Raw genomic sequence first — 14,043 nt, 5'->3', positions numbered from 1 at the left:
CCTCTTCAGCGCCTCTTTGAAGATGACATCGGCCGGATCGAAGACTTCTTCAGCGCCGCCTGGATGATGACTTCATCGGATGGAAGATTTCTTCAGCGCCGCTTGGAGGATTAACTTCTTCCGCTCCGGATGTCCTCTTCAGTTCCATCGGTGGCTCGGCTGAGTGAAGACGACTCAAGGTAGGATGATCTTCAGGGGATTAGTGTTAGGTTTTTGTAAGGGGGGTTTGGGGTTAGATTAGGGGTATGTGGGTGGTGGGTTTTAATGTTGGGGGGGGTTGTATTTTTCTTTTACAGGCAAAAGAGCTGAACTTTTTGGGGCATGCCCCCACAAATGGCCCTTTTAAGGGCTGGTAAGGTAAAAGAGCTTTGAAATTTATGTAATTTAGAATAGGGTAGGGATTTTTTTTTATTTTGGGGGGGGTTTGTTATTTTATTAGGGGGCTTAGATTAGGTGTAAGTAGCTTAAAATTGTTGTAATATTTTTAACATGTTTGTAACTTAATTTTTTATTTTTTGTAACTTAGCTTTTTTTATTTTTTTGTACTTTAGTTAGTTTATGTAATTGTATTTCATTGTAGTTATTTGTAGGTAGTTTATTTAGTTAATTTAATGATAGTGTAGTATTAGGTTTAATTGTAACTTAGGTTAGGATTTAGTTTACAGGTAATTTTGTATTTCTTTTAGCTAGGTAGTTATTAAATAGTTAATAACTATTTAATAACTATTCTAACTAGCTAAAATAAATACAAAGTTACCTGTAAACTAAATATAAATCCTAAGATAGCTATAATATAAGTATTAATTACATTGTAGCTATCTTAGGGTTTATTTTACAGGTAAGTATTTATTTTTAAATAGGAATAATTATTAAAGTATAGTGTAGTGTTAGGTGTAATTGTAACTTAGGTTAGGATTTATTTCACAGGTACATTTCTCTTTATTTTAGCTAGGTAAGCTATTAAATAGTTAATAACTATTTAATAGTTATTGTACATGGTTAAAATAAATTGAAAGGTACCTGTAAAATAAAAATAAATCCTAAGATAGCTAGAATATAATTATTATTTATATTGTAGCTATATTAGGGTTTATTTTAAAGGTAAGTAATTTAGTTTTAAATAGGATTCATTTAGTTAATAAGAGTTAATTTATTTAGATTTATTTAATTAATATTTAAGTTAGGGGGCGTTAGGGTTAGGGTTAGACTTAGGTTTAGGGGTTAATAATTTTATTACAGTGGCGGCGGCGTAGTGGGGGGGCAGGATAGGGGTTAATAAATTTATTAAAGGTGGCGACGGCGTAGGGGGGGGCAGATTAGGGGTTAATAAATTTATTATAGGTGGCGACGGTGTAGGGGGGGCAGATAGGGGTTAATACATTTAATATAGGTTGCGGCGGGTTCAGGGAGCGGCGGTTTAGGGGTTAATACATTTATTATAGTTGCGGTGGGCTCCGGGAGCGGCGGTTTAGGGGTTAATATGTATAGAGTAGCTTGCGGTGGGCTCCGGGAGCGGCGGTTTAGGGGGTAATAACTTTATTTAGTTGCGGCGGTGTAGGGGGGGGTCAGATTAGTGGTGTTTTAGACTCGGGGTACATGTTAGGGTGTTAGGTGTAGACAGCTCCCATAGAAATCAATGGGATGTCTGTCAGCAGCGAACTTGTACTTTCGCTATGGTCAGACTCCCATTGATTCCTATGGGATCCGCCGCCTCCAGGGGTGGCGGATTGAAAACCAGGTACGCTGGGCCGTAAAAGTGCCGAGCGTACCTGCTAGTTTTTTGATAGCTAGCAAAAGTAGTGAGAATGTGCCGCACTTGTGTGCGGAACATCTGGAGTGACGTAAGAATCGATCTGTGTCGGACTGAGTCCGGCGGATCGAAGCTTACGTCACAAAATTCTACTTTTGCCGGTCTCAGAGCCTTTGATAACTAAGGCGAATCAGCCTCGCCACAAATACGCTGCGGAATTCCAGCGTATTTGAGGTTGACGGCTTGATAACTACCCCCCTCCGGGAGAACACTCCCAGTTCCTGTTTATCCCTGCAGTAACATTATGCAACACTCCTGTGGGCACTTATGCCTTACAGTGGCTAATCTGGCCAGCATCGCATGCCAGAGAAAGAATCACCCCGCCTCTATTGTTCACTCGTTTTAGCGCTATACACAACGCCCAACACTCTGATCACCTTCCCTGTCATAACCCGAGGGTGAAGCCGTTATCTCACAAAACCACTTGCATATAACCTCATAGGAGCACCAGGGGCACACCCCTTCTCCTATAGATTGGGAGCATAAGTCTAGTGACAGCTCGGCATAGTATTATAAACAGCTTAGATGGACAGCCATCCCGATCGTGTTAATACAGCTAATCCCAGATACCTATAGGCAAAACTTGCCTAGCGCATAGCTGCACACTATTAAACTAGCCCCATAGGAGGGAATCAGATGCCTAATGTCACATATATACATAAATTCACATATCTAGGTATGTATATGTATGTATCTCTATGTTAGAGCCCTTTGCAAACTTTTTTTTTGCTCTAACACCTGAGATCGTGGGGTAGATTTATTAAGAGGCGAGTGGACATGATTCGCTGTAGCATACGCTGTCGGTATTTAACATTGCACAAGCATTTCTGGTGAAATGCGTGTGCAATGCCGGCCCCTGCTCACTGGCAGCTAATCGGAAGCTAGCAGGGGATATCAATCATCCCGATCGGGTTGGGATGATTTCAGTCCGCCACCTAAAATGTGGTGGAGAAGTTAAGGAGCAGCGGACCTGAAACGATGGCTCTCTGAAGCAGCATCCGCTGCTTAATAAATGGACCCTCTTATCTTTGAGCCCTTATAACTTTTTATTGCAATTTTTTAAAATACTTTTTATTAGAGACTGTTATTATATGTGTACATTTAAATGTAATTGTGATGTGTTTTGTGCAGCTTTTTAGTTGAGGTTAACAGTTAAGCAGAGCTCTGAAGTCGTGCTATCCCAATGTGTGTTAAATTAAATGTAGCCATCCAATCAGCAAGCGCTACCCAGGTTCTGAACCAAAAATGGGCCAGGTTCTAAGCTTACTTTCCAGCTTTTTTAAATAAAGATTCCAAAAGAACAAATAATTGATAATAGGAGTAAATTAGAAAGTTGCTTAAAATTTAATGCTTTATCTGAATCATGATTTTTTTTTACTATATTATCCCTTTAAAGGTTTAAAATAAGATTCCTGACAGTAAAAAAAAAAAAAAAATCTAACTGCAATTTACTTAAAGGGATATAAAACCCCAATTTATTTATTTTTTTAAAAATGTGATTCAGACAGAGCATACAATTTTAAAAATGTTTCCAATTTGCTTCTATTATCAAATTCCCTTTGTTCCCATAATATTCTTTGTTGAAGAGATACCTAGGTAGACATCTGGAGCACTACATGGCAGGAAATAGTGCTGCTATCTAGTGCTCTTGTAAATGGAAAATTCTTGCAAAACTGCTGCAATATAGTGCTCCAGAAATGGGCCAGCTCCTAAGCTTACGTCCTTGCTTTTCAACGTAATTTAGAAAGTTGTTTAAAACTGTATGCTTTATCTGAATCAAGAAAGAAAATGTTTGGGTTTTATATCCCTTTAATACAGATTAACCCGTTGGCTGCTAAGCCATTTCCCACCTGTGTGCTAAGCTGGTTTTGAGCTTTTTGTTGCAGTTCACGTTTAAACACTTTTAGAAGTAAAGTTTGTGTGAATAAACTATGGAAACTATATTTAGGTTGTTTTTTTCAGCAGACGTACCAGATTCCAAATATACCATTATTATATGTGTATGTCTCAACAGGTTTAAAATTAAAGCATAAAATATGAGAAAAGTGTATTTTTTTACTCTACACTCAATAAAAATTAGGCCTAGATTTGGAGTTTTGTCGGTAAGGACCCGCGTAGCTAACGCCGGCTTTTTTCTGGCCGCACCATAAAAATAACTCTGGTATTGAGAGTCCACATAAAGGCTGCGTTAGCTCCAAAAAAGGAGCGTAGAGCATTTTTTAACGCAGCTTCAACTCTCAATACCAGAGTTGCTTACGCAAGCGGCCAGCCTCAAAACGTGCTCGTGCACGATTCCCCCATAGAAAACAATGGGGCTGTTTTGAGCTGAAAAAAAAACTAACACCTGCAAAAAAGCGCGTTCAGCTCTTAACGCAGCCCCATTGTTTGCTATGCGGAAACACCTCCTAAGTCTGCACCTAACACCCTAACATGTACCCCCGAGTCTAAACACCCCTAACCTTACACTTATTAACCCCTAATCTGCCGTCCCCCCGCTATCGCTGACACCTGCATTTTTATTTTTAACCCCTAATCTGCCGCTCCCGTAAACCGCCGAGCTACTTACATTATCCTTATGTACCCCTAATCTGCTGCCCCTAACACCGCCGACTCCTATATTATATTTATTAACCCCTAATCTGCCCCCCACAACGTCGCCTCCACCTGCCTACACTTATTAACCCCTAATCTGCCGACCGGACCGCACCGCTATTATTATAAAAGTTATTAACCCCTAATCAGCCTCACTAACCCTATAATAAATAGTATTAACCCCTAATCTGCCCTCCCTAACATCGCCGACACCTAACTTCAAACATTAACCCCTAATCTGCTGACCGGAGCTCACCGCTATTCTAATAAATGTATTAACCCCTAAAGCTAAGTCTAACCCTAACACTAACACCCCCCTAAGTTAAATATAATTTTATTCTAACGAAATAAATTAACTCTTATTAAATAAATTATTCCTATTTAAAGCTAAATACTTACCTGTAAAATAAATCCTAATATAGCTACAATATAAATTATAATTACATTGTAGCTATTTTAGGATTAATATTTATTTTACAGGCAACTTTGTAATTATTTCAACCAGGTACAATAGCTATTAAATAGTTAAGAACTATTTTTCACGGCTAACGCCAAACTCCAAATCTAGGCCTTAGTTTGTATTTTATTTTCTAAACTCAAAACTTGTTTTGCTAAATATTTGCAGTAGGAAACCTGTCTAAAATAAGCAGACATTGAGAACATTTCACTGTGTTTTTCTACTGTTTTATTGCCGAGGTGTCAATTTGATAGACTATCACAAAAAGCATCTTTAAATTCAATGTATTGTTGCCAGCAATTAAACAGCTTCAGATGCCTGGGAAGTTAAGATATGACAACAAAACTATCGGCTAGATTTAGAGTTTGGCGTTAGCCGTCAAAACCAGCGTTAGAGGCTCCTACACTAACACCCATAAACTACCTATGTACCCCTAAACCGAGGCCCCCCCGCATCGCCGCCACTCTATTAAAAAATTTTAACCCCTAATCTGCCGACCGCACACCGCCGCCACCTACGTTATCCCTATGTACCCCTAATCTGCTGCCCCTAATACCGCCGACACCGACATAATATTTATTAACCCCTGATCTGCCGCCCCCCGCTATCCGCTGACACCTGCATATTTTATTAACCCCTAATCTGCCGCTCCGTACAACTGCTGCAACCTACATTATACCTATGTACCCCTAATCTGCTGCCCTTAACACAGCCGACCCCTATATTATATTTATTAACCCCTAATCTACCGCCCCCAACGTCGCCTCCACCTACCTACAATTATTAACCCCTAATCTGCCGACCGGACCACACTGCTACTATAATAAATGTGTTAACCCCTAAAGCTAAGTCTAACCCTAACACTAACACCCCCCTAACTTAAATATAAATTTAAATCTAACGAAATAAATGAACTCTTATTAAATAAATTATTCCTATTTAAAGCTAAATACTTACCTGTAAAATAAACCCTAATATAGCTACAATATAAATTATAATTATATTGTAGCTATTTTAGGATTAATATTTATTTTACAGGCAACTTTGTAATTATTTTAACCAGGTACAATAGCTATTAAATAGTTAATAACTATTTAATAGCTACCTAGTTAAAATAATTACAAAATTACCTGTAAAATAAAATCCTAACCTAAGTTACAATTAAACCTAACACTACACTAGCAATAAATTAATTAAATAAAATACCTACAATTATCTACAATTAAACCTAACACTACACTATCAATAAATTACTTAAATAAAATACCTACAATTATCTGCAATTAAACCTAACACTACACTATCAATAAATTAATTAAATACAATACCTACAAATAAATACAATTAAATAAACTAACTAAAGTACAAAAAATAAAAAAAGAACTAAGTTTACAAAAAATAAAAAAATATTTACAAACATTAGAAAAATATTACAACAATTTTAAACTAATTACACCTACTCTAAGCCCCCTAATAAAATAACAAAGCCCCCCAAAATAAAAAAATGCCCTACCCTATTCGAAAATTAAAATAGAAAAGCTCTTTTACCTTACCAGCCCTTAAAAGGGCCCTTTGCGGGGCATGCCCCAAAGAATTCTGCTCTTTTGCCTGTAAAAATAAAAACATACAATACCCCCCCCCCAACATTACAACCCACCACCCACATACCCCTAATCTAACCCAAACCCCCCTTAAATAAACCTAACACTAAGCCCCTAAAGGATCTCCCTACCTTGTCTTCACCACACCGGGTCCCGATCTGTCCAGAAGAGCCTCCGAAATCTTCATCCAAGCCCAAGCGGGGGCTGAAGAGTGACGTCCATCCTCCGGCTGAAGTCTGGATCCAAGCGGCGGCTAAAGAATTCCATCTTCGGGCAGAAGTCTTCATCCTATCTGGGCAGAAGAGTCGATCCGGACCGGCAAACATCTTCATCCAAGCCGCATCTTCTCTATTTTTCCATCCAATGACGACCGGCTCCATCTTGAAGACCTCCGGCGCGGATCCATCCTCTTCTTGCGGCATCCTAAGTCCGAATGAAGGTTCCTTTAAATGACGTCATCCAAGATGGCGTCCCTCGAATTCCGATTGGCTGATAGGATTCTATCAGCCAATCGGAATTAAGGCAGGAAAATTCTGTATCACAAATCTGAAGTGTGCAAAAAATAAGCGAATATCACTTAAAAAAAATTAAACAAAGTGGCATGTTCATTTATATCTTACGCACTCCAAATGTGTGCTAGCAAAACATGCAGCCCCTCATTTTATGCGCCAAGAGGTTTAAAGACCATTTTTAAAGTTGCCATACCTACAGTTAAATAGCTCTAGCCACCTGGGAAATTAAATTAAGGTACATAAAGTACCCATTTGTAGAAAGTACACCCCCTGACGCATCAAATGAGGGGCTATATGTACTTCTAGCACAAAAGTGGAGTGCACAAATATTCATGGAATATGGTGCTTTGTTTAGAAAATATTTATTTCTAAGTAAAGTGACATGTTCATTTATGTCTTACACACTTCAAATTTGTGGTAGCAATACATGCAGCCCATCATTTAATGCGCTAAGGGGTGTACTTTCCAAAACTGTGTACCTTGTATACTATATCTTAAATTCTAGGTGGCTACAGCTGTTTATTGTAGACATTATCACTAAATGTTTAAAGACCATTTTCAAATAAGATTTTCAAGGTTGCCATATCTGCAGTTAAACATCTCTAGCCACATGGGAAGTTAAATTAAGGTACATAAAGTACCCATTTGTAGAAAGAACACCCCCTGATGCATCAAATGAGGGGCTATATGTACTTCTAGCACAAAATTGGAGTGCGCAAATATTCATGGAATATGGTGCTTTGCTTATAAAATATTTTTTTTCTAAGCAAAGTGACATGCTTATTTATGTCTTACGCACTCCAAATGTGTGCTAGCAATACATGCAGCCCCTCATTTGATGTGCCAATGGTGTACTTTCCAAAACTGTGTACCTTGTATTCTGTATCTTAAATTCCAGGTGGCTACAGCTGTTAAACTGCAGACATGGGTACCTTGGAACACTTTAAACATATAGGGGTTATATCTACAATTAAACAGTTTTATCTACCTCATTAATTGACTAACCTAATTCTAAATTATTTATTTTATGTTTAAAAATATAACACTCTTTTTCATTACCCACACAAGCATTACAGGCACTCACACTGGTTGAATTAGCACATAGATACCCATGTGAGCAGTAACGCCACGTCAAGGCTTCAACCCTTGCTACTGTCCATTCACAACACCTTTAATGTCTCATTCACTCACAGAAGCGCACAACATACTTCCATGCATCAAGACTTTCATCCCTACTACTGACCATACACACCTTTTGTATCTTCATTCACTCACAGAAACACAGGAGTACAACCCCTACCACTGGCCCAGCCACACACCTTTCATATCTCATTCATACCCAAGTTAGCCCTTTTGCTAGGGGCAACTCAATCACTGGGCTGGTCAGGCAAAATCCTTAACCAGGGCACTGGCTGTTCAGGCGAAAGCCTCGAATAGGGCCATGTATCTGCATTTCAGAATCTTGATCCTCCTTGGGTTGTGAGGGTATGCAGCTAGTATGTTTCCATAGTATGATAAATACGGAAGCATTCTGGCATGCATAGCCCTGGTTTAGAGGGGCAGTCTGGACAGTAGTAACGAGTGTCTTACGACGTCCATGTTGACTGTACACTCTACACCTTCTACTAGGGAAAGTTTTTTTCTCAGTAGCTGGTATAAACTCAGCAAGAGTGACGGCCATGCAACCTTGTATTTTCCTCACTTGGCCAGCTACTGGAATATCCCCTGATGTTGAGAGAAGGCTTTTAATAACAGATTCCTGAAATTTCAGGAAATGTAGCCCTCTTCCTTGGGTAGCCTGATACAGGACAACGCATTATGCATTGACAATTGTATCAAGTGGATTGCCAGTTTTTTGTACCATGTATATGCTTTGCGAGAAGCAAAGTATGGTTCAAGAATCTGGTCAGTTTTTATCTACCCCTCCCATATGCCGACTGTAATCCAGAACACATATGGGTTTCATAGTTGGCTTGTTCTGCCCCCTGACATAGACAGGTGATGTGCTCTCATCATGTATAGTTGTGAGAGATGCACATCTTTTTTGTCCGTGAATTTAACAGCTAGCACCTCATCAGAGCGCAAAGCTGTTGTCTCTCCTCTCTTTTGCTTTCTGAACATGATCGGAAAGCCTTTGCGATTGGCACGGATGTGCCGCACGCAAGAGTGCCCTTGCTATATAGCAATTTAAATAATGTCACACCAGTGCAAAAGTTATCTACATATACATGGTAACCTTTATTAAATATTGGTGCAGTAAGTCCCACATTATTGTTTCACTGGCAGCAAGGGAGGAGGGACAGTCAGGGGGTGCTAGAACAGAATACTTGCCAGTGTATACCCTAAAACGATAGGTGTATCCACTAGAGCTCTCGCACAGCTTATACAGCTTGATCCCATAGTGAGCTCTCTTAGAAGGAATGTATTGTTTAAAAACAATCTGTCCCTTATATAAGATCAAGGATTTCTCGACTGATATGTTCTGGCCTGGAGTATAGCACTCTTGAAATCTTGCCAATAAATGGTCAAGAACAGGCCTTATTTTAAACAATTGGTCATGTTCTGGATTGTCCCGTGGCAGAGCATTTTGCATTATTATTATAATGCAAAAACTTCAGCAGTAATACATATCTGTCCCTGCTCATTGTAGCAGGGAAGATAGGGGTCATCTGTGTAGATTGCTTTGACCAATATGAGGCTATACTTGGCTTTTGCACAATCCCCATTAGCAGAGTAAGGCCCCAGAATTTCCTCATCTCTTGCAAATTGGTCGCAGTCCACCGATGAGCTCTGGCATGGCGGCTCAATTCTGCTCCAGTATTTTGAAAAAATTGCTCAGCATACAGATTTGTCTGCTGAACAATACATTCTAAGAACTCATCATCCACAAACAACTGAAAGTAGTTGATGGGTTCAAAATGTGCAGTGCCCACCAAGAGGCCAGCATTGCCAGTAAATGGAGGCAACACTGGCTGAACCATATTAGAGGAGGTCCAGGTGTAGCTTGGAACAGGACTGCTTGCACCTTGGAATGCAACATCCCCCATGCCCATGACTCCCACAGTATGCTGTGTGGCCACTGCAGATGTTGTTGCAACATCCCCCATGCCCATGACTCCAACAGTTTGCTGTGGGGCCACAGCGGATGTTGTTGCCATCCCTCTGCCACGGGGACTGACAGCTCTGAACTGTCTGCGGTCATGCTGTAGCTCAGTTAGTTCATCAGTCTTAATTGAACTGTCACTAAATGATAACAGCCCAGGGAAAAAGTCGCTGTCAGAATCTTCTGAAGCAGATGTGTCATCAAAGAAGGAATCAGAGTCTGAGTTCATAAGAATCTCATCTGCTTCCTGAGCACTCATCAGATCGTTAGCCATAATTCTCTTTACAAAAAATAAAGATATTTTCAAAGAAATTATGCTGCTAGAAATAAAAGATATACATTTTACTGCAAAAAAATAAGCTTTTTGTAGCAAAAATGAAAGCATTTTAGACTATGGGGAGAGCTGAGCAAAGTACATAGGTTTACCATAATTTTTAGAGGTGAAACTGGGACCACCTGGTGCGGTGCCAGTGGGGGTGTGGTCAGGAGCGTGGTCAAGGGGGCGTGGCAATTACCGGTCCTTTTAAAGTAGTAGCTTTTGTGTGTGTAATGTTTCGTGGATACTCTACCCTTCCTCAGTCAAACAAGTGAATCACAATAGACCATAACACCACCCCCTAGTGAAAAAGGCACCATTACGTTGTCATGGCAAATAAATCATTAATCTAAATCTCAGGTGCTAAATAATGCCAAACATCAAGCATAATTATCACTTTCATAATTATTAATTTCACAATTTAATATCTGCAGTGTAATATGTGTTTTATGTGTCTAATTAAGGAACAGAGCCAAATACTGATAAGGCATAAATACAATATTGAATGAAAGTAAAAAAGAAACACGTACCTGCTAAAGCTGTTTAAGAGGCTACTCTATACCATAATGCAGGAAGATTATAGCCAAAATACTATCCTGCATGAAGTAAAGCAAGATTCAGGCCAAAAATCCTGCCTGTCTGTACTTCCTAGTCATACCCATATGATTCCCCTAAAGGTGTATTACCAGCAATGTCACCAGGGGTTCGGGGGGGGTGTTAAATTCTTAGAAAAATAAACCAAATAGTACTACAAAATAAAAAAAAAACCTATGCTGCTCACTCAGCCTGTATTACTAAATGTAAACTTTGAAGGACACAAACGTTAAGCTAAGCAGCTGTATGTAACAAAGTATCAGCATCCAATTATGCTGGAGAGGTGGGCTGAAACCCAGACACATGATTTGAAACCTGGAGTTGGCAACCCTACTGGGACAGAATGAACAACTGGGTGGGACACTGGGACAGCGCCTCCAAACCGGGACAATCCCAGTAAAAGTGGGACTTCTGGTAAGCCTAAGCAAAGAGGATGTTTACTCACCTACCACACAGGCTAAAAAGACTAATAATAAAAATATTATTCGTTTTTCATAAAAAGCATTCCTCTACCATTGGCTAATTTGTAACCACATGATCTAGGTGATCATGTGATTATAAATATCAGGAGCCATATTGGAAAAGGGAATGTGACATTTCATAGCTAAATGATCATTGTATTTACACTGGTTACTACAGCCAGGGATCATTTAGCTAGAATACTGAAAACATTTTTTTTTTTAAAGATAGTATATTTTCAGAAAATGTATTCCCTCCACCACATCAATAACTGTAGTTCTCGAAATGTATTTTGTATGTTTCTTCTTTTTTTCACTGAGTACTACAGGGTCCAGGGACCAGGGAAGAAGTTTAGGGTACTATTCATAGTACATATAATATATTAGAGCCCTATTTTTTTTCTCTCACGTCACGTTGTTGTGGAAGGAGCTGGAGCACCAAGTAAACATCATACCAGTAAGCTAGCTGCACTAATAGACTAAGTGGTTAACAGGAAACCGATTATAGACAGATAACTTATAATTTTAAAACATGTAGTAAAGCTATAAATTAAAAGCATTAAAAACAAAATGTCTTCTAATAAGCCAACGATTACAGAAAAGTGTTTAGACACAGAAACGTAAAAAAAAAAAATATAGACATCCACTGAGCTCAAATGCAATTGGTCAGAGGTCTAAAACAAAGGTTCAGTGAGTGAACACAGGAGAAGGGTCCAACTGCAGAGTGGAGCTCCACTCTAGACAGGAAGCATGTGACCTCCACTCAAAGCTTTTTTTTTTTTTTTAATCAACTTTAATGTAACAAACAAGCTATAGACTGTGACAATGATTATGAAAACGAAACATTTTGTAGCTTTCTTGTTCTTCTTAATGTTCATTCACAGTGTTTTATGCAGATTGTGATTTATAAGGTAACCACTGTGAATGAACATTAACCCCTTAGTGACCAGACCATTGTTACATTTTCTTACCCTTAAAGGGACACTAAACCCAACAATTTTATTTCAGGATTCAAGTAGAGAATACAATTTTAAACAACACTCCTATTTACTTTTATTATCTAATTTGCTTCATTCTTCAGATATCCTTTGTTGAAGAAATAGCAATGCACATGGGTGAGCCAATAACAGGAGGCATCAATGTGCAGCAACCAATCAGCAGCTACTGAGCCTATCTAGATATGCTTTTCAGCAAAGTATACCAAGAAAGTGAAGCAAATTAGATAATACAATTAAATTAGAAAGTTGTTTAAAATTGCATGCTCTTTCTAAATCATGAAATAAAAAATTTGGGTTTCATGTCCCTTTAAGGACCAGGGCTATATTTTCCTCTTACTCATTTACTGTACCCACATATTATATACCGTTTTTCTCGCCACTAAATGGACTTTCTAAAGATACCATTATTTTCATCATATCTTATAATTTACTATAAATTTTTTTTATAAAATATGAGGAAAAAATGGAAAAAAACACACTTTTTTTTACTTTGACCCCCAAAAATCTGTTACACATCTGCAACCACCAAAAAAACACCCATGCTAAATAGTTTCTAAATTTTGTCCTGAGTTTAGAAATACCCAATGTTTACATGTTCTTTGCTTTTTTTGCAATTTATGGGGCAATAAATACAAGTAGCACTTCGCTATTTCCAAACCACTTTTTTTCAAAATGAGAGCTAGTTACATTGGAACCCTGCTATCTGTCAGGAATACCTGAATATCCCTTGACATGTATATATTTTTTTTTAGAAGACATCCCAAAGTATTGATCTAGGCCCATTTTGGTATATTTCATGCCACCATTTCACCGCCAAATGTGATCAAATAAAAAAAAATGTTTATTTTCTCACAAAATTTTTTTTTCTCACAGAAATTATTTACAAACAACTTATGCAATTATGGCACAAATGGTTGTAAATGCTTCTCTGGGATCCCCTTTGTTCAGAAATAGCAGATGGCTTTGGCATTGCTTTTTGGTAATTAGAAGGCCGCTAAATGCTGCTGCGCACCACACTTGTATTATGCCCAGCAGTGAAGGTGTTAATTCATTAGCTTGTAGGGAGCTTGAAAGTTTAATTTTCACTTTAGTGTAGTAGACAACCCAAAGTATTGATCTAGGCCCATTTTGCTATATTTCATGCTACCATTTCACCGCCAAATGCGATCAAATAAAAAAAATGTTTTACTTTTTCACAACTTTGGGTTTATCACTGAACAAACAGCTGTGCAATTATAGCACAAATGGTTGTAAATGCTTCTCTGGGATCTCCTTTGTTCAGGACCCCCCCCCAAACAGCTCTCTAACCCCCCCCCTTCTACCTTTTAGCGTACATGTTATGTACTTTCAGCTGTCTGCCAGTAGTTAATATTTATTTGCTTTTATTTTTTTTATATACAGTAGATATATAAAATAAAATCTGAAGTGTATTTGCCCACCCTCATTCCCCTACCACTCTACCCTCTCCCAGTTTATTTTACTAATCTATTATCCCCCTCTCCCTCCTTCCAGCTTCCAACTTTTTCCATAGTATAAGCGTTCCCACCCGCTCCTGCCCCTCTCACACACCCTACCGCCTTCTTCCTCCTACCTCCAGTGATG

This window comes from Bombina bombina, chromosome 3 (assembly GCF_027579735.1).
Source record: "Bombina bombina isolate aBomBom1 chromosome 3, aBomBom1.pri, whole genome shotgun sequence".
Taxonomy (NCBI): domain Eukaryota; kingdom Metazoa; phylum Chordata; class Amphibia; order Anura; family Bombinatoridae; genus Bombina; species Bombina bombina.
Note: the sequence above shows the minus strand (reverse complement) of the source record.